Here is a 7,619-nt window from a genome sequence, read left to right as displayed (position 1 = left end):
AAATGAAGATTTCATTGGTAAAATCTTTGGTCTTCTGAAAGTTTTAAGAAATAATAGAGGATTGGCATTTTGGTAGAGTTGATAAAGCCACTGCTAGCAGTATTGGCACTCCATATGATCTCTGGTTCAAGGCCCAGCTGTTGCACTTCTGACAGAGCTCTTTGTTAACATACCTGGGTGACAACAAAAGATGACTTTGGTTCCTGCCATGTATGCAGGAGTCTCACATGGAATTCTGGGCACAGTCCCAGCCATTGCAACCATCTGGGGAGTGAACCAACAGATGGAAAATCTCTTGTTCTGTCTCTCACTCACTCTGTGTAATACTGCCTTCCAACTAAGAAAGAAACAACGGGATGCATTTTTTTTCCTGATGGACATTCAGGGTTAGTTCTGCATCTGTACAGATAACTTTGGTGTTTGAATCCAGTTCCATGATGAAAAGACATGCTATAATAGATTAAATGAAATGAAAACAAAACAAACAAACAAACAAAACAATTGTGAATCAGTGACGCCTGAGTGGAAGCTTTGGAAAACAATGTGTAGAAAAGTTTTTTAAGGATAGAAAAGTGAAATTGGGTACAATTTGAAGAGACTAAACATATTTACCTTTTGTTCTTCCTTTCTCCTTCTTCCTTTCTGTTTTGTTTTTAAATGTTTACAAAAGCATAGTTTCAACGTAGTCTGTTTTCACAGATATAACACACCATTAATGCTTTTTCTTTTTCTGTGAGATCACTGTGTGTCTCTTAGATTTACCCCTGCAATATAGTAAAGCTGATCTGAAGCCAGGAGCCTCTTGCTCCCATGTGGGTGCAGGGACCCAAGGCTTTGGGCCAGCCTCTACTTATTTCCTGGGTCACAAATAGGGAGCTGGATGGGAAGTAGAACAGCTGGGATATGAATAAATACCCAAATGGAGTGCAGGCACTTGAAAGTGATGGATGACCCAGTTGAGCCATCATGTTAGATGGAGTGATTTTAAGCTACATTTTTTTTCCACTTACCATAAACCTGCAGGGCTGTGTTTTCTCATCTTCCTCAAAACCTTTTTCTAGCCAAGGGTGGGAACCCTGATTGTTCTGACAAAAGTATTAATGTTTTCTCACTTGCTAAATTATAAAAAAGGTCTCTGTTCCCCAATTCAGGATTTTTTTTCTGATTTTTAATCATCACTAAAACTGTTACCATCTACAATGTGATTCTTAAAAAGATATGTTTTAGCAAAGAGCAGTTGGTACCATTGTTAAATGTTTTACCTTCTAGGTTAAACACTTTTCTAAGACTCCTTGGGCTTGCAACAGTCTGGTAAAGTATAATTGTGTAAAAATCAGTCATCTATTTCCTACCTGCATTCAAAAACTACTTAGATGCTTTGAAAATTCAAAAGCTGCTTAAACTTTATAACTAGTCCATAGTTTTGGTTGAAGTGCTCAGATCTCACTTTTAGTTTGACAATAGTTTAAACTTCAGAGAATTCTTTTCCACCTAAAGTTCCAAAACTAAGTCTTCAACATGAAGGCTTCCAGCTGAACTTGTGAAACTCTTAAAAGATGACATATTCATTTGGGAGAAACAGTAATGTCCTTAGGCTTGTGTTACCTGTACTAAATAATGAGACTTTTCAAGCTCCAGATGGCACTTCAGAGTATTACAGAGAGCAGGAGGGATCACATCAGACAGAAGTATAGGACATAACGAGGAATCTTTATTAGCCAAGCTTATCAATGGCAGCTCCCGCTTATCCTTTAGGAATCACTGGGTCACAGAGTTGAAGTCAGATGTTTTTAAGCTTGCATCGGTGCACAATAGTTTTCCAGACAACTAAGGTGGTCCACGAAAGAAAGTATCCAATCAACTTTAGTTTAGATCACCCCTTAAATCAATCAGCTAGTAAGCTGTTTACAGAAACAGCTATGCTTGAAACTTAGTCAAGGAACCAAACTGGAGTCATGTTTGTCCATTGTTATGGGATGTCAGCACCCAGTTGTACCTTGTCATAACACGATGCCCCTGAGGAAATCTGCATTCCACCAAGGGCCTTTAGGTCAACCTTTGGAAGAATGTCCAACTGCTGTCCTCCAATGATGAACCCTTTCAGCATGAAGCATCCAGAGCAGCCATCACCCTCCCAAGCCCAACAGCAGTTAGGCTCCACCCTTCTGGGGTGGGGATGGAAAGTGACCATTATATCAGCTCATAGGTAGTTATTGTCACATCGCTGTTGGGATGAGAAAATGTGGAGGCTATTTAAAAGTGTCCAAAAGCTTGATTCTGTCCAAAAGATGTTTTTCACAAGACAGAAGTCCCATCCCAAACTTCTGAGTTTCTAATTCTACCAGGAGAATATGAAGAAGTTACCTACACACACTTCTGTTCATGTTGCATCATGAACAGAGGAGACCGTGTTACAGTTCTGGCCCTCTGAGGATATTTCCTGGTTCCTGGTGTTGATTGCTAGCCTTCCTCTTGTTGATTCTGCTCATCTGAACAGTGCTTGAAAGACATCATCTCCACTGCTGTAGGTCTTTCTTCTCAAAGGCCCTTCCCTGAATACTGAGGTGGAATGTTTCTGTCTTCAGTAACTCTCACTTTGCGCAAAAGCAACAAAAAGCAAAACAAAAAAACAAAACAAAATAAACCATTGCAGTTTATAGGCATTTTGTGCCATACTTAGGACACTCTAGGGATGACTAAATTCCTTTGTTGTTGTTTTTAAAGGTTTATTTTTCTTGGAAAGGCAGATTTATAGAGAAAAGGAGAGAAAGAGAAAAGATCCTCCATTCATGGTTCACATCTCAAGTGGCCACAAAGCCTGGGGCTTAGCTGATCCGAAGCCAGGAGCCTGGAGCTTCTTCTGGGTCTAGAAATGCAAATGTAGTACCCCAAGCCAGGCCATGCTCTATTGCTTCCCAGGCCATAAGCAGCGAGCTAGATAGAAAGTGGAACACCTGGGACACAAACTGGCACTGATATGGGATCCTGTCACTTAAAGGGGGAAGATTAGTTATTTCACCATCTAGCTTGGCCCATTACTGCATTTCTTATCAGAGTACAAGTTTCATATTAAAACATATACTGAGAATCAGCAGGTGATACAACCTAGGTAGTCAGCTTTGGGCAGGTCAACCAGGAGTTGGTTCCTTATCCTCCAGCAGTGGTTGTGGGCAGCTGAATAATGATCTGATAGAAAGAAGGTAGATATACTCTGTTTCTTCCTCCCTCTGTCCCTTTCTTCGCCTTTCAAGTAAACTGTAAATAAATAAATAAGCATCATAATTTATAAATTTGAGAAAATTATTTAGGCAAATAAAAGCTTGCTTATATTTAAGTGTGTAATTTGATCTTCATGGATACACAGCAACAACAAAAAAATGCAGCATGCATAGGTTATTTTTGTTCCTAAACCACTTCTTGTATTTTTTTCTCTTTCTCATTTTTGTCCTCCAATCATTATAAATTTGGCTGCACTTGAGACATGTATGCCCACTAAAATCTTGACCAAGAAACCTTGCCTTCAAGTGGATGGCACAGGCACCGCCCCGCCATTTCATAATTAATTGAAAGAGCACCAATGGGAATGTCTTTCCATAGCTTCTCGTCCAAACCAGGAGGAGTCAGGGAAAGCTTAAAAGCCCAAGAATTTTCTGGAACCTTGGTGCCTTTCTCTCTTTCCTTCCAAGGGGTGTCCCATCTCTTGTATCTCCTGGGAGGTGCTTCTCCCTTCCTTCTTTTCATGTTCACGATGCAAATAAAACTGCTCAATGTACAACTGATTTCTGGATTTCGAATTATATACTAAGCTGAGGAAAGAACCCACCAAACTTTCCTAATAAATGCTTAAAGGTATCCTGTATATTTCCTTTCTTTCCTGCATTTGTAGCTTTTATGTTAGGGGTAAAATCTGCCAAACACAGGTCACAAAATTTCTAGAGCCTTGTTGAATTCAGTAACTTTTCGAAAGTCATTGCATGTGCCTGTAACACATGGTACTGGATTTACACATTTTTCTGCGATTGCCACAAATGCCATTTAATTAAAAATCTTCCCCTGTCATATGAATGTGAAAATGTGTTATTTGTGAGCCAAATAACCAGACCATTTTTTAACATAGCATTAATTATAAAAGGTAGATTTGGACAGAAGTGCGAACTACCTTTCTAAAACATTTGAGCATATTCTCACATTGCCAAATCAAATTAAGTAGTACTAAAGACATAGAGATTATTCTGCCAAAAATGGCAGTTTTTCAGAAAATAAGCATATTCTGTATCCCAAATAGGTATATGTGTGTTAACCTCTCAAAACATTTAAATTTGTTGAGAGAAGTTTCAAAGATAGTGAGAAAATGCATAAGACAAATTTGTTCAAAAAGGTGTATTCATTTAGAAGAGCTTTCAAAGGAATCACAAATATTTTCAATCTCTATTCTTGTGTGTTCTAAAACATAATTCCCAATCAGTTTTAACCCACAGTACTTAAGGGATTTTTTGATAAGAAATTAATTTGTGTATGTATCTATTTTTTCAGGAGACAGGGCAAGGGAGACAAAGAAGGAGAAAGATAAAGGGACACTATTCCATGTTATGATTAACTCTCCAGCAGGTCGCGAAGACGGGGTCTGTCCCATTGCCAGAACCAGGAGGTGTGAATTCAGTTCAGCTCACTCACAGGACTGGAAGGAACTCAGCAACAGCAAAATCCCCTGCTGTCCTTGGGTATCTGCAACAGCAAGGTGGAGTCAGGAACCTGACAGCACTTTGAGGCATCTTACTCAGCAGGCCACAGCCTTACACTGGTGTTTCAACACGTGGTTTTTTGTTTGTTTGTTTGTTTGTTTGTTTTTTGCTGGTGGGCCAAATAACTTGCCCCACACAGAATTTTTCATCTTCAATAACATACGAAGAATTTGAAGTAAAAATGAAGTCTTATCCTCAGACTTAAAAAGAAACATTAATTTGAAAAATGATTATGTCTGTTATATTTGTTTCCTGAAGGACTATACTGTTGTGATAAAATAGGGAAAATCAGTGGGCAAGAGGGGAGAGGGGAAGTCCCAGAGTCTTTGGAACTGCAACATAAAATAAATAAATAAATTAATTAAAAAATAAATATGGAATTGATGTTTTGGTTCCCATATTTGTATTTTTAATTCTCACAGTGCTAATTCAATTATTTGTATAATGAGATAATTTTGCTCTAAATATGTACATTGTTTCACTATCCTTTTACTCAGACATATAAACTATCAGCTCAATTGACTTTTGTTGAGTTTGTGAGGAGAAATATCCACTTAAAGAAATCTACTCTACATTTCAAAACATAATTTCTCTGGAAGTTTCTTTTTTCATTCTTCCTGCATTTTTCATCTTAGATTCCTTATATTTTAAAAATATTCCTGTAGTATCTTTGCATTGTTTTCAGGTCAATTCATCTGAACCATTCCAAATATAAGAATATGAGATTCCCTGCACGCCTAACATTTTCAATAAAGTTGGCGTCTGCATTTTTTCTTCCCTCTTAATAGCTCTTCACATGACTTATCTTTTGAACTTCAGTTTCAGGATTAGTCATTGATTACTACTTGTTTTCTCTGTGTTTTAACTGCCTGTGATATGTTGGCATGTAGAAATCATAATTTGTTACATTATTTGTTCTTCAAAAATTTTGAAGAGCAATACTGGAATTCATTCTTTGTAGTCAAGGACAGATGGTATTTCTAAGGAACTTCACATCAATCTTGTGATTTTTTTTTTTGAATTCATGATGATATATAACCCTTTAACTTTTTTGAGCTTATTTTGAAAATATTAATATACACACAATTTTTTGGATACTTACAGGTTACTATATGATGTTTTTATATGTGCTTATATAATCTTGTATATGCATATGTATATATAATTATATACACTTCCATGCATGTATATACATATGTCATTATTGTTGTTGATAAACTATTTCATCTTTTGTGGGCTTAGTTGTATTCCATTATGCATATGTATCATGTTTACTTTTTCCATACATTAGTGGACAACTAGTTAGGTTGTTTCCATGTCTTGGGTGTTGTGAATAGTCTTGCAATTAACATGGGACGTCAGGTGACTGTTTGCTGATGAATTTCATTTCCCTTAACTCTGTAACCAGTGGTTGGATTACTAGACCATAGAGCAGCTCTACTTTTACTTTTTTGAGGGATGCCAATAAAACTGTTTTCCACAACTGCTGTGCATTCCCCTTCGATAGTGTACAAGGATTCTTTGTCCTACGTCTTTGCCAGCATGTGTTCTATGTGCTTTTCTCTGTCATAGCCACTGCTATTGGAGCAAACAGTTGTCTTGTGCTTTTTCTTTCTTTGCATTTCCCTGATGATTGGTAATGTTGAGCATGTTTTATTTATTTGCTTCTTCATGTAACTCTTGGCTATTTGTATGCCTTTCTTTGATAAATGTCTGTTTAGACTTACTGTCCATTTTTAAATTTACGTATTTATGGATTTTTGCTATTGAGTTGTCTAAGTTCCTTATACATACTTGCAATCATTTTGACCTATTAGACATAACCTGTGTGTTCATGTGTGCTTCGTATTATTGCTTTGGCTGTGCCAAAAGTGTATAGTTTGATGAGATTCCATTTTTGCTTTTACTTCCTGCATTTTATGGCTCTAATTTAGAATATCTCCACTTACACTGATGTCTAGAAGTGTTTTCCCATTTTTTGTCTAGTTGTTTCAAAGGTTCAAATTTCCCATTTATGTCTTCAATCCATTTTGAGTTGATTTTTGTGCTTGGGGAGAGACAGCTAACTCCTAATCACCCTCCCCCCGCCCCTTGTTTTTTTGTGGATATGAAAGGTAATTTGTTGGTTTACATTCTGGTCAGGAAATAAAGAGCTCAACAAATAAAAGGTTCAAAGGACCAGAATTCAGCAGGAGTACTGGCAACTGAAAAACATATGAAAATATTTCCCTCTCATTGGTAAACAGTAAATTTGAAAATAATCAGAGATTTAAAACTATAACTATAGTTATAACTGATTTAACAAAGATAGAATTTAATCATTGATTTAGCAAAGAAAGGAAATAATTTTTGACAAAATCCTACTTGCAACAATACTAATAAACGTAGACATTCCTTATTATTTTTCTTTTTCATATTTTAGCTCTGACATATTAGAAAAAAACAGTATATGCCTTCCTGTGTCAAGCTTATTTCACTCAAAAGCTTATGTCACTCAATATAAGGTCCTCCACTTTTATCTGTTTTAATGCAAATGGTAGAATTTGACTCACCTATATACGTATATATATCAAATTTCACCACTTATTTATTCTTTCATATGATGCTGGTAAACTCATTTAATTGCATATTCCAGCTGTTATGGACTGTGCAGCTGTAAGCACAGCTGTGCAAACTTCTGTTTGATAGAAAGAGTTCATGTGTACTGGGTAAATACCAAGAAATATGGTTGTGAATCATGACAAGTCTATACGTGAAGTGCTCCATATTTTAAAAACAAAAAGAAATCTCCATTCTGTTTTCCACAGTGGCTGAACTGATTATACATAATTAAACATGTGTATTTGCTAATAAATAAATATTATCTATTTATTGTTG

Source organism: Ochotona princeps, chromosome 7 (assembly GCF_030435755.1).
Source record: "Ochotona princeps isolate mOchPri1 chromosome 7, mOchPri1.hap1, whole genome shotgun sequence".
Lineage (NCBI taxonomy): Eukaryota > Metazoa > Chordata > Mammalia > Lagomorpha > Ochotonidae > Ochotona > Ochotona princeps.
The sequence above is the reverse complement of the archived record's forward strand: the minus strand, read 5'-3'. Positions refer to the sequence as shown.